Below are 14664 nucleotides of genomic sequence, written 5' to 3' on the forward strand. Positions count from 1 at the left end.
TCCAAAGTGCTTTAGTCTATATAATCTGTGGTACAGGTCTATGAAGTGGGTACCATTATGATCATCCCCATTTTAGGGATGAGAAAACTGAGGCAGAGGGTGATGTGAGGGGAGCAGCTGGGGTTTAAACTCAGTCACGATCTGACTTTAGACTAACAAACACGCCACAAACGCCTGAGCTGGGTCCTGTCTCCTGGAGCTCTACTGGAAGCTGTGTAGAGGTCCCCAGGAGGGGAGGGATTCATGGTGGTGTTTAAGCTAGTGTCAGGGATTTGTCCCATGCAAACATGGCATGCTGCCCGGCCGCATAGGTGCAGGGATGCTGATCACAGCCTTGGCTGCAGGAACACACACCTGTGAGGCCAGAGAGGGAAGAGTGTTAAATAGACCGGGGGTATATTTGTGATCATGTCACACAGCTGTTAAAAGCAATGAGGCCGCTATCCATGTACTGATAAAGGAATTATCTCCAACTTATAGTAAGTTAAAAAAAGCAAGCTACATGTTTAGTGTAATCCCATTTACCTAAATTTAAATAGAATATATATATATATGTTGGTAGATCCACAAAAACTTTCTGGAAGGATATTTGTGGAGTAACCCTGCAGGGGTTAGGGGGAGAGAGGCACTTGCTTTTCATTTTGTATCATGTGCATATATTACTTATATAACTTAAAGAGAAACACCATCTAAACTCTTTGTTTTTTTTGTTTTGAGATGGGGTTTTGGTGTCACCCAGGCTGGAGTACAGTATACTCATGGCTTACTGCAGCCTCGACCTCTGGGGCTCAAGTGATCCTCCCACTTCAGCCTCCTGAGTAGCTGGGACTATAGGAGCACGCCATCCTTCCTGGCTAATTTTTTTTTTTTTTTTTTTGTAGAGATGGGGGGCGGGTGATGGTGGGGGAGTTTCACTACGTTGCTCAGGCTGGCCTCAAACTCTTGTATTCAAGTGATCCTGCTTTGGCCTCCCAAAGTGGTGGGATTACACTTTGCGTATTTTACTTTTATAACTTAAAGAAAAACACCGTCGGCCAGGCTCAGTGGCTCGTGCCTGTAATCCCAGGACTTTGAGAGACCAAGGCAAGGCAGATCACCTGAGGTTGGGAGTTCGAGACCAGCCTGACCAACACGGAGAAACCCCATCTCTACTAAAAATACAAAATTAGCCAGGCATGGTGCATATGCCTGTAATCCCAGTTACTTGGGAGGCTGAGGCAGGAGAATCGCTTGAACCCGGGAGGCAGAGGTTGCAGTGAGCTGAGATCGCGCCACTGCACTCCAAGCTGGGCAACAAGAGGGAACTCTGTCTCAAAAAAAAAAAAAAAAAAAAAAAAGCAAAGAAAAAGAAAAAAGAAAGAAGAAGTGAAAAACACTGTCGGTCGGCCGCGGTGGCTCACGCCTGTAATCTCAGCACTTTGGGAGGCTGAGACGGGCGGATCACGAGGTCAGGAGATCGAGACCATCCTGGCTAACACAGTGAAACCCCGTCTCTACTAAAATACAAAAAAAATTAGCCGGGCATGGTGGCGGGCACCTGTAGTTCCAGCTACTCGGGAGGCTGAGGCAGGAGAATGGCATGAACCCGGGAGGCGGAGCTTGCAGTGAGCTGAGATCCAGCCACTGCACTCCAGCCTGGGCGACAGAGCAAGACTCCATCTCAAAAAAAAAAAAAAAAGGCCGGGCGCGGTGGCTCAAGCCTGTAATCCCAGCACTTTGGGAGGCCGAGACGGGCGGATCACGAGGTCAGGAGATCGAGACCATCCTGGCGAACACGGTGAAACCCCGTCTCTACTAAAAATACAAAAAACTAGCCGGGCGCGGTGGCGGGCGCCTGTAGTCCCAGCTACTCGGAGGCTGAGGCAGGAGAATGGCGTAAACCCGGGAGGCGGAGCTTGCAGTGAGCTGAGATCCGGCCACTGCACTCCAGCCCTGGTGACAGAGCAAGACTCCGTCTAAAAAAAAAAAAAGAAAAAAGAAAAAAAAAGAAAAACACTGTCTAAGCTTTTTTATTTTTATAGACCTACAGGTGTAGGGAAGATCTTCACAGATTGGGATGAGCAAAGGGATTTCTGGTGGGAAGAACAAGAACAAAGACACAGCCAGGAAACTGGCTGTGGTGGGGAAGCTTCTGGTGCTACAGCTTGGCTACTTCGCAGGCTGTGTGAGGAGGAGGAGAAGAGAAGCCTGGGAGGCAGGGGGGCCTCAGGGTGGAGGCTGCTGTGTGTCCAGATAAGAGTTTTCCTTTATTCTATGAGCAAGGAGGAGCCATGAGGCATTTTCAACTAGGAAATTGCACCCTCATATTTTCTGCTTGTGTAGCCTCCTTTGAAACATGCTTTCACAGACACTATTTCATTTATTATTATTATTTATTTATTTATTTTTAAAAAGGAGTCTCGATCTGTCACCAGGCTGGAGTGCAGTGGCACGATCTCCACTCACTGCAACCTCTGATTGCTGGGTTCAAGTGATTCTTGTGCCTCAGTTTCCCGAGTAGCTGGGATTACAGGCATGCGCCACCACACTCAGCCAATTTTTTTTTTTTGAAACGGAGTTTCCTCTCTTGTTGCCCAGGCTGGAGTGCAGTGGCGCAATCTCAGCTCACCACAACTTCCGCCTCTTGGGTTCAAGCGATTCTCCTGCCTCAGCCTCCCGAGTAGTTGGGATTACAGGCATACGCCACCATGCCCGGCTAATTTTGTATTTTTTTAGTAGAGATGGGGTTTCTCCATGTTGATCAGGCTGGTCTCGAACCCCCAACCTCAGGTGATCCACCTTGGCCTCCCAAAGCGCTGGGATTACAGGTGTGAGCCACTGCGCGCGGCCTATTATTATTTTTTGAGGCAGTTATTTGCTCTGTCACCCAGGCTGGAGTGCAGTGGTACCATGGGAATCACTGCAGCCTCGACCTCCTGGGCTCAAGTGATCCTCCCACCTCAACCTCCTGAGTAGTTGGGACTACAGGCCACCACACCCAGCTAATTTTGCTTTATTATTTGTAGAGATGGAGGTCTCACTGTGTTGCCCAGGCTAGTCTTGAACTCCTGGACTCAAGCAATCTTCTTGCCTCGGCCTTGGCCTCCCACAGTACTGGGTTTATAGGCATGAGCTACTACGCCCAGCCTATTTTATTTTTTAAATCTTGACAACAATTCTGCAGATAGACAGGTCAGGCTTTACAGATGAGGACACTGAGCCTGCTGTGGAATTAAGAGCAGCAACTCAGAGTTTGACATTGAGAAGCTTTGGTCCTCAGTGAGTACTGCCTTAGAGGAAGGTAGGAGAATGTGGCCCAGAGAGGGACCCACCCTGGGAACTGCACACCCTGAGACTCCCTCAAGACTCACCTTGTGATCCTCGGAAGAAAAGGGCAGAGGGTTTTGAAGCCATGAGTTGGCGAACTCAGAAAAGCTCCGACAACACACCTATGAAAGACGCCCTGGTATTTGTCCATGGGAATAAAATATTAGGGGTCTATGGTTAGTTTTTTTCATTTTTAGAATGTGAGTGGGCTGGGTGCGGTGGCTCACACCTGTAATCCCAGCACTTTGGGAGGCCAAGCCAGTGGATCACTTGAAGTCGGGAATTCTAGGCTTGCCTGGCCAATATGGTGGAACCCCCATCTCTACTAAAAATACAAAAATTAGCCAGGCATGATTGCGTGTGCCTGTAATCCCAACTACTTGGGAGGCTGACGCAGGAGAATCGCTTGAACCTGGGAGGTGAGGCTGCAGTGAGCCGAGATCACGCCTCTGCACTACAGCCTGGGTGACAGAGCGAGACACCATCTCAAAAAAAAAAAAAAAAAAAAAAAAAGGCCGGGCGCGGTGGCTCAAGCCTGTAATCCCAGCACTTGGGAGGCCGAGACGGGCGGATCACGAGGTCAGGAGATCGAGACCATCCTGGCTAACACCGTGAAACCCCGTCTCTACTAAAAATACAAAAAAAAACTAGCCGGGCGAGGTGGCGAGCGCCTGTAGTCCCAGCTACTCCGGAGGCTGAGGCAGGAGAATGGCGTGAACCCGGGAGGCGGAGCTTGCAGTGAGCTGAGATCCGGCCACTGCACTCCCGCCTGGGCGACAGAGTGAGACTCCGTCTCAAACAAACAAACAAACAAACAACAACAAAAAAAAAACAGTGAATATTTTGAATGAAAGGATGTTGGATGCTGACTTCCTTGTCAAGGTTCGGAGAAGTGTAGGACTGTGCCCAAGACGGCACAGGTGGTGAGAGAGAGCAGGGCTGAGTGCTGGGCCCCACACCCAGACTCTTTCAGCCATCCCAGCGGACCATTCCCATCTTTCCGAAGGCCCATTCTGGCTGTGCTTAGAACAGATGGGTTTGGGCAAAAGTGGGGAGACCAGGGGAGAGGGGGCCAGAGGAGTGGCTGGGGGAGCAGAGTAGGGGGAAGGATGAGAAGGGCATCTCCTCTCTTCGGAATTTGGCTGACACAAGCCCCCAGACTTCCTCTCCATATGCATATATGGATTTACCTCCCCTTACTCCTGGGCCTCCAGCAGGCAGAGTGGGTGGCGGGAGTGGGACCAGGTGGGAGCCCCAGAGAAAGGAACCACAGGATCTTGCCGGCAGCGCCACAGAGATTGATGGTGCGGCGTCGCCATCTGGTGGCCAGAAGAGGTACCGCGCCAAGAAACCCACCTGGTCTGGGGAACCTGGGGAAGCTGCAGTCTTAGTGCTCCCCCCACCTGCTTTCTCACCAGATATCCTGACAGTCCAGCCTGAAGGTTAAGGGCACAGGGGCACAGGCTCACTCTTAACAGGACTCATCAGTGGTTAGCAAGATGCCAAAGTCTCTGTAACGCCTCTCCTTGCTACCCTGCTTGCCTTTACGACATCATGCCCAGGAGGGGACCAGTGAGTGACCTTATCTCTCCAGGGGTCCATGGGCCACCAGACCCTTAGGCACCCTGGGAGCTGCCTGCCACCAGGGGAGAAGCCAGGGTGCCTGTCATTCCCAGGTGCTGGGGAGGAGGCGGATGTGGTCAGACTCCTTAGGCCCAGAGATACTTTTCAGCTGTTTCCTCCTGGTGCTATTCCTTCCCTCATGGTGCCCTTGAAATCCATCTCCACTTGCCTGCCAGCAGATTGCTCCTCACCAGTATTCTCACCCCACCATCAGCCCTCCACTGGGTCATCCTAGTCTCAGCCAGGGCTCAGTCATTCCCACCAGCCCTTGGGAATGGACTTTGAAAGCTATTTCAGAGCCCCTGTCACCTGCTCAGCCCAGCTGTGCTCCTCTTTCAGGCACCCATCACTGCTGTATCTTCCCTCCCCAATCTTGGAGGTCTCAGTCACCCTGGGAGGGAGCGAGGCCCGGGAGAAGGGTGCTGGCCTCAGGGGCACACAAATGCTCAGGTGCACCCAACTCATCAATAATTAGCTCGTGAGGTTAAGAAGGTTACTTAACTTTGGAATACTGAGGCTGTCCTACAAACATGCCACCCAGAAGCCATAAACCAGAAGATAGACAGATTAACATAAATGCCACCAACTTCCGTGCCACAAAAAGCACCGTAGACAACGTTAAAAGCCAAACAGCTGGGCGAGGTGGCCCACGCCTATAATCCCAGTACTTTGGGAGGCTGAGGCGGGAGGATCACTTGAGGCCAGGAGTTCGAGATCAGGCTGGGCAATGTGGGCAGACGCCATCTCTACCAAAAAAAAAAAAAAAAGCCGTCTACTTTTCATATTTTTGTAGAGATGGGGTCTTACTATGTTACCCAGGCTGGTCTTGAACTATTAGGCTCAAGTGATCCACCCTTCTCGGCCTCCCAAAGTGCTGGGATTACAGGTGTGAGCCGCGGCGCCGACAGTTTTAACTTATTCATCATAGGACCCTCTGCCTCCGCCTCACAGCAACCAGCTGCAGTCCTACCGGCCCATCCGCCCGACTCCTTCTGTTTCTTCAGTTGCCCTGGTTGCTTCAGGTGTAAGCCCAGGGTGGCCTCTGTGCCTTCCCCAGTCCATCCTGCATAGGCCGCCAGCTCTGTGGCCACCACTGCTCCTGTTCCAGGATCTCCACTGGCTCCAGGTCACCTCCCAAAGACAGTCCGAGCGCCTCAGCCATTGAGGGCCCCAAGACTTGGCGCCAACATACTTCCCTGGTCTTACCTGGCTTGTTCTCCATCACAGATTTGACTTTCTCTAGCTCCCGGTCTCTGCTCACTCGCCCCCAGGGTCTCCACCGCTGACATGGCCTCCCTTCCTCATGGAGCCTCGAGCTGCTCTGCACCCTCTTTCTCAGAACCTTCCTTGAAGCCCCTTCTGGACAAGCGCCCTCCTCTGTGGTGTCCACGCTCACGTACGCAACCTCCCTCCTCTCTCATGGAGAGGTTTGAGAGGAGAAGCAGGACCTCATTTAGTCTCTTTTTTTTTTTTTTTTTTGAGACGGAGTCTGGCTTTGTCTCCCAGGCTGGCGTGCATTGGTGCAATCTTGGCTCACTGCAAGGTCTGCCTCCCGGGTTCACACCATTCTCCTGCCTCGGCCTCCCGAGTAGCTGGGCTACAGGTGCCCGCCACCACACCCGGCTAATTTTTTGTATTTTTAGTAGAGATGGGGTTTCACCATGTTAGCCAGGATGGTCTCGATTTCCTGACCTCGTGATCCACTCGCCTCAGCCTCCCAAAGTGCTGGGATTACAGGCGTGAGCCATCGCACCCGGCCCTAGTCTCTTTAAAAAAAAATAGTGATGGGGTCTCGCTTTGTTGCCCAGGCTGGCCTCAAACTCCTGGGCTTAAGCAATCCTCCTGCCTCCATCTCTCAAGTAGCTAGGAATACAAGGGCGAGCCACCGTGCCTTGCTTAACATGATTTACTGATGGATGGGATGTGAGGGGTGAAAGAGAGGACAGTTGAGGAGGACTCCAGGGCTTCTGGCTTGTTTAAATTGGCAAACAGAGTCACCACTTTTGAGGGGAAATAGCCAGGGGAGAGGAAGCTTTGGCAGAGGTTCCACTTTGTCCACACGAAGCTTGAGGAGTCCAGGAAGCAAATGGAGGCTATAGGCTCAATCAGGACAGAGATGTAAGGGCTGGGATTTAAATTTGGGATTGGACGAGCTCACTGAGAAGAGAGTGTGGGAAGAGAAGAGGGGAGACGACAGAGCCCTGGAGCCATCAGCTTTGAGGCCGGAATAAAGGGATCAGGGAGAGGGAGGATGCGGGGAGGGAGGATTAGGAAGCGGGAGGTGGCGTTGAGCTGAGATAGAGCTACTGCATTCCAGCCTGGGCTACTAAGCAAGACCCTGTCTCAAAAAATAAAATTAAATTAAAATTAAAATTACAAAATAAGGCCCGGTGTGGTGGTTCACGCCTATAATCCCAGCACTTTGGGAGTCTGAGGCAAGTGGATCACCTGAGGTCCAGAGTTCAAGACCAGCCTGGCCAACATGGTGAAATCCTATCTCTACTAAAAATACAAAAAAATTAGCCAAGTGTGGTGGTGGGTGCCTATAATCCCAGCTACTCGGGAGGCTGAGGCAGAAGAATCACTTGAACCCAGGAGGCGGAGGTTGCAGTGAGCCGAGATCACACCATTGCATTTCAGCCTGGGCAACAAGAGTGAAACGCTATCTCAAAAAAAAAAAAAAAATCTAATAGAAATTTGGTAGAGGCCAGGCGCACTGGCTCGAGCCTGTAATCCCAGCACTTTGGGAGGCCAAGGCGGGCGGATCACGAGGTCAGCAGATCGAGACCATCCTGGTTAACATGGTGAAACCCCGTCTCTACTAAAAAAATACAAAAAACTAGCCGGGCGAGGTGGCGGGCGCCTGTAGTCCCAGCTACTCCGGAGGCTGAGGCAGGAGAATGGCGTGAACCCAGGAGGCGGAGCTTGCAGTGAGCTGAGATCCGGCCACTGCACTCCAGCCTGGGCAACAGAGCGAGACTCCGTCTCAAAAAAAAAAAAAAAAAAAAAGGATTGGGGAGGGGGGAGGGATTGCATTGGGAGTTATATCTGATATAAATGACGAATTGATGGGTGCTGACGAGTTGATGGGTGCAGCACACCAACATGGCACAAGTATACATATGTAACAAACCTGCACGTTATGCACGTGTACCCTAGAACTTAAAGTATAATAATAATTAAAAAAAAGAAATTTGGTAGAAAGGATAAGAACAGACCATTCACAGAAGAATAAGTAAAAATGGTCAATGAATATAGAAGATATCCAACCTCATTAGTAATTAGGGAGATGTAAATTAAATCTGTGACGATCCCTAGGAACCAGATCTCCATGTCTGAATGGCAGGTGCCACTCAAGGAACCCTGGGGAAGTGGCTCCCTGGGGAAGTGGCTGGCTCCAGGGTCAGGGCCAGGGACAGGCAAGTGCATGGGGAGCCTGGCATATACTGTTTGCAGTAAAAAGAAGGAAGCTTTAAAAGATTAATGGGGCCATGTCAAAAAGACACAGAAGCCAGCTGGAAGGGACTCCCACTGACCAAATTGCAACAATTTGAACATCAAAAAGAAAAATGACTGACTGGGCGTGGTGGCTCACGCCTGTAATCCCAGCACTTTGGGATTCCGAGGCAGGCGAGTCACAAGGTCAGGAGATTAAGACCATCCTGGCTAACACGGTGAAATCCCGTCTCTACTAAAAATACAAAAAAATTAGCCGGGCGTGGTGGCGGGCACCTGTAGTCCCAGCTACTCGGGATGCTGAGGCAGGAGAATGGCATGAACCTGGGAGGCGGAGCTTGCAGTGAGCCAAGATTGCCCCACTGCACTCCAGCCTGGGCGGCAGAGTGAGACCCTATCTCAAAAAAATAATAATAATAAATAGTAAAATAAAATAAAAATAAAATTCATTTGTTCCTGAGACACTCAAACTGGAGAAATCCAGAGAAGCTCTTGGGACCCCACCAAAGCATTTATTCAACCAAAGTCTTGGCCAGACACAGTGGCAGGTAATTCCAGCACTTAGGGATGCTGAGGTGGGAGGATCACTTGTGCTCAGGAGTTTGAGACCAGCCTGGGAAGCAGAGCAAGACTCAGTTTCGGAAGGAAGGAAGGAAGGAAGGAAGGAAGGAAGGAAGGAAGGAAGGAAGGAGAGAGAGAGAAAGAGAAAGAAAGAAAGAAAGAAAGAAAGAAAGAAAGAAAGAAATTAGTCGAAGATGGTGACGTGCATCCGTTGTCTTAGCTACTCAGGAGGCTGAGGCAGGAGGATCACTTGAGCCCAGGAGTTTGAGGCTGCAACGAGCCATGATTGTGACACTGCATTCTAGCCCACGCCAGAGAGCAAGATCCTACCTCTTAAAAAAAAAAAAAGAAAGAAAATTATCAGGCCCAGAGAGGCAAAAGAATTTAGCATCTATCCTGCCTTTCCAGTAGAAACTGTATTTCGAAGCAGCGGAATAGTCCGGGTTGAGGAAGGAATGCTTGCTTTACAGAAGAATGCCAGAGGTATTAGGTATTTCTGGCTGCAAAACAATGTATCCCAAAACTTAGCTGCTTCAAACAGCACAGGTTTATTATCACACAGTTCCTGTGGGTCCAGGAAACTGGGCGTGGCTTAGCTGGGTCCTTGGGCTCAGGGTCTTTCATAGGCTGTCTGTCAACGAGGTGTCGGCTGAGCCTACAGTCATCTGGAGATTTGACTGGGAGACGATCCACTTCCAAGCTCACTCCCGCGGTGACAGGATTCAATGTCTCTCTGGCCTGTTGGATTGAGGTTTTCTTTCCCTACTGGCAGCTGTCCAGAGACAGGGATGCTATACGGGAGTGTCAGCTGGGCAGTAGCACAGGACTCCGGGCTCAGAAGCCTCTGTGCTTGGTTTAATGCTCTGCTATCGCCATATTGGAATTCGTAATCATTTTTTCTTTGAACTTATGTCTTATAGTGAAGTCCAGCTGGATGGTGGGGCATGCACCCTCTCCACAGCCGACATCCACTGGACTTTCATACAGTGTTCTCCATGCTCACGGCACAGTGGTCTGGCAGACCTAGGTTGGGTGGGAGTCTAGCAAAATTCAACATGCATGCAAGGTAAGGGAGTTTAGGAAGCCACTGGCTTCCCTGGAGTGTTGGAAGAATCAAGAAGTGAAATAAAGGTGGGGTGCGGTGGCTCACGCCTATAATCTCAGCACTTTGGGAGGCCAAGGTGGGCAGATCGCCTGAGGTCAGGAGTTTGAGACTAGCCTGGCCAACATGGCAATACCCTGTCTCCACTAAAAATACAAAAACTGTGGTGGTGTACGCCTGTAGTCCCAGCTACTCTGGAGGCTGAGGCAGGAGAATCGCTTGAACCCGGGAGGTGGAGGTTGCGGTGAGCCGAGATTGTGCCACCGCACTCCAGCCTGGGCAATAGAGAGACTCCGTCTCAAAAACAAAAACAAAAGTGAGATAAAAACAGGTGAGTTAGTTTTGTGCAGTGTTTCCACTGCTGTGGTAAGAACAACACACACCACAGATGCATGTACGAGCTATGAAATACCAATTGTGTAATTCTGCTGATTCTGCATTAAGAATTCAATGCTCTTCTATTTGTGTGTAAAAACTGGCATTGCGCAATATAAAGATGAACAGTAAAATTCATGCTAATAATTTAAATTTGTATTTTAGAATAAATGACATTGTCATCCCAGCTACTTGGAAGGCTGAGGCAGGAGGATTACTTGAACCCAGGAGTTGGAGACCAGCCTGGGCAACGGCCTGGGTGGGAGATGCTGGCCCCCTGGGCTTTCTGCTCCCTGGGATCCCTCATCCTAACTCCCAGGGAGTCGGGCGTGGGGGCACTGGGTTCAGCAGAAGGAACAGCAGGTAACCCAAAGCCAGCAGGTAACCAAGCTTTCACTGAGATGGTGAGAGGCTGGCTTGCGGCTGCACAGCAAGTCCAGGGTGATTGGAGCCCGTCTGGGTCTCTCGGGACGAGTCTAAAACCAAGCAGCCTTAGACACTGCTTTGCTGGCTCCACCGTCACCAAGGAGAAATAGAAGAGGCTCTTCCAAGGAGCTCTTCTCTCCCAAGGCCCTCAGAGGGTAGGGGAGGCAGAGGCTGGGTCCCATCTCACCTCCCAAGCTGCCACTGACGTCTGGGCCCTCCCTTTCTCCCTTGGCCCAGATGTCACTCCAGGGTAAGAAACTGGGAACAGAAGTCTCTCATCACTGGTCCCCCTTAATCACACCCCTGTGCTCTTCCAGCCTCAGATCCCAGCTGCCCTCACCACCCTCACCATGCCTCACTGTCAGCGGCTGCTGGTGTGGGGCCTTTGGAAGGTTTGAGCAGGGGCTGAGGAGGTCGATTTTCCTGAAGAAAGCTTTGCTGGATGGAGCCTGGACTGTAGGGGGTGACCTTGGAGACCACCAGGGAGGCCACGGGGAGCCCAGGCCAGAGCAATGGCTTCCTGCCCTGCTGTCTCCTCTCTGCTTATCTGTAATGGTGGGGACTGTGGGAGAGGCTGGGACTTTGGGGTCAGCCTGTGGCTCCTGCCTTGCTCCGTGGCCATGGGTGGCTTGTTGATGAGCCCAGCTGTTTGGCTGTAAGATGGGGTCATGAGGTGCATCTCAGAGGGTGATGGAGGAGAACAGATGAGGCCCATCCAGAAGAGCCCCTCCCTACCTCGGGGACTCTGTCCTTGCTCGTCTGAACTCAATCCACTGTTCACATGTTTGCTTACTATGTTCTTTGTCCTTGGGGATGGATGATTCCTCGGGCAGGCCCTACCTGTCTGCTCTGGCACCCAGATCAGAAGGGCCCAGCTCCCAAAGGGCTCAAGAGGAGGAGGAGGAAGGGACTCTGGGTGGCAGATCCCTGCCTCTTCCCTGGCTCCTTCTTCCCAGTCCACAAGGGTAGTGGGCTAAATGGTGGCCCCCAGAGATATGAGTCCCAGGAACCTGTGCATGTGACCTTTTTGGAAAAGGGTCATTGCAGATGTGACTAAGCTGAGGGTCTCAAGATGAGATCACCACGCACAGCTAATTTTTGTATTTTTATTAGAGACGGGGTTTTGCCATGTTGGCCAGGCTGGTCTCAAACACCTGACCTCAGGTGATCCACCTGCCTCAGCCTCCCAAAGGCTGGGATTACAGTCATAACGGGCTTTTCTGGCCTGTACTCCCGGCTCTCCTAGAGGCAGAACTCCCAAGTCCCTGCCCCGTCATGGGGCCCCCAGCCAGTCTCTTCCTTCACTTCTTCCACGACCCACTAGCCAGGCAGGGGAAAGGGGCTCCTCAGGAGCCCTGATCCCCAGGTGGGAGGTCTCATCGAGCGGTCCCCGTGAGCCACCCCACTTGCTTCTTGCTCTTTGCCTCTGCCTGACTTGTGTTCAGTTTCTTCCCCTGCTCTTCTAATTCATTCAGCCATATTTCCCAAGTGTGGGTTGTGGGCAGGAGGGCCAGACAGTGAGGATAGAGGGACTGGGAAAAGGGATCCTCACTGTATTTAAAATTTTGACATTTTCTTCATCATGGATTTGGCGGGTGGTGGGGGGGGGCGTATTTTGTTGTTGTTGTTTGTTTTGTTTTTTGAGAGAGAGTCTTGCTATGTTGTCCAGGCTGATCTCAAATTCCTGGGCTCAAGGGATCCTCCCACTTCGGCCTCCCAAGTAGCTGGGGCTATGCGTGTGAGCCACTGTATCCAACTAATTTTGATCTTAAGAGCTACTGTTGCCAGGCGTGGTGGCTCACACCTGTAATCCCAGCACTTTGGGAGGCCAAGGTAGGTGGATCACTTGAGGTCAGGAGTTCCAGATCAGCCTGGCCAACACAGTGAAACCCTGTCTCTACTAAAAATACAAAAATTAGCTGGGCATGATGGCGGGCACCTATAATCCCAGCTACTCGGGCAGCTGAGGCAGGAGAATTACTTGAGCCTGGGAGGTAGACAGTTGCAGTGAGCCAAGATCTCACCACTGCACTCCAGCCTGGGTGACAGAGCAAGACTCTGTCTCAAAAAAAAAAAGAGAGAGAGAGAGAGAGAGATACTGCATTAGGCCGGGCACAGTGGCTCACACCTGTAATCTCAGCACTTTGGGAGGCTGAGGTGGGTGGATCACCGAAGGTTAGGAGTTCAAGACTAGCCTGACCAACATGGTGAAACCCCATTTCTACTATAAATACAAAAATTAGCCAGGTGTGGTGGCTCGCCCTGTAGTCCCAGCTACTCAGAAGGCTGAGGCAGGAGAATCACTTGAACCTGGGAGGCAGAGGTTTCAGTGAGCTGAGATCATGCCACTGCACTCCAGCCTGGGCTACAGAGTGAGACTCTGTCTCACAAAAAAAAAAAAAAAAAAAAAAAAAGAGAGAGAGAGAGAGAGAAGGCGAGAAGGGGAACCAGGAGGAGAAATCAGCCTGGAAAGTTGGCCAGGGCCAAATCAGGTGGGCTAGTGAGCCAGGCCGGGACTCTGCTTTCTGTTTGGCTGTGACTTCAGTAAGCTAGGGCAGGGTTTTGATGGGACAGGGAGGAGTCTACGCGATCTGATTCATATGATGAAAGCATTTCCTGGGCCCTGAGTGGAGACCACAACGTGGGAGGGCAGAGTGGAGGCCGACAACTGGGAGGAGGCTTTGCAGTCGCCGGGAGAGATGATAGCTTTCTTTCCTGGCTCATTTCACACTAAACTGGGGACCAGCCAGAAAGCCTGGGGAACTTGTCAGACCCACATGCGCTGCCACTGAGTCAGCTGCTACTATCATCCCCGTGTGACCTGAACCGAAACCCACTCACTTGCGAAACTGCTGGAGGCTTCCTCACTAAAACCAATATACATGCTAAGATCCTGGCGTAACATAAAATGTAGTGTGTGTGCCGCGTAAAATGTGCACGTGCACAGGAAAACCACTGCCAGTATTTACAGGAAAACACTGACAGTGACTCTCAGGTGGAGGGATCATAGGGGACTTTTATTGTCATAGCCCTGACTTCTGTCCTGCTTCAGACCAGTCTCCAACCGCTTCCTGGACACCTCCCTTTGTGCTTTCCTTTCCCTCTCAAATTTCCTGTAAGTTTTTTTTTTTTTCTGAGACAAAGTCTTGCTCTGTCGCCCAGGCTGGAGTACAGTGGTGTGATCTCGGCTCACTGCAACCTTCGCCCCCGGGTTTTTAAGCAATTCTCCTGCCTCAGCTTCCTGAGTAACTGGAATTACAGGCGCCTGCCACCATGCCCAGCTAATTTTTGTATTTTTAGTAGAGATGGGGTTTCACCATGTTGGCCAGGCTGGTCTCGAACTCCTGACCTTGTGATCTGCCCACCTCGCCCTCCTGAAGTGCTGGGATTACAGGCTTGAGCCACCACACCTGGCTGCCTTGGTTGTTGTTGTTGTTTGAGAGGGAGTCTTGCTCTGTTACCCAGACTGGAGTGCAGTGGCGCGATCTTGGCTTACTTCAACCTCTGCCTCCCGGGTTCAAGCGATTCTCCTGCCTCAGCCTCCCAAGTAGCTGGGACTATAGCCACTTGCCACCATGCCCAGCTAATTTTTGTATTTTTGGTAGAGACAGGGTTTCACCATATTGGCCAGGCTGGTCTCGAACGCCCGACCTCAGGTGATCTGCCCATCTCGGCCTCCCAAAGTGCTGGGATTACAGGCATGAGCGACCGTGCCCAGCTTGTTTTATTTTATTTTATTTTATTTGTTTCACTCTTGCTGTCATCTTATACATATTGCCTTTGTAATCATATAGAATCCCCAGGAATGCTACTTC

This window comes from Trachypithecus francoisi, unplaced genomic scaffold (assembly GCF_009764315.1).
Source record: "Trachypithecus francoisi isolate TF-2019V2 unplaced genomic scaffold, Tfra_2.0 Lachesis_group20, whole genome shotgun sequence".
Classification (NCBI taxonomy): Eukaryota; Metazoa; Chordata; class Mammalia; order Primates; family Cercopithecidae; genus Trachypithecus; species Trachypithecus francoisi.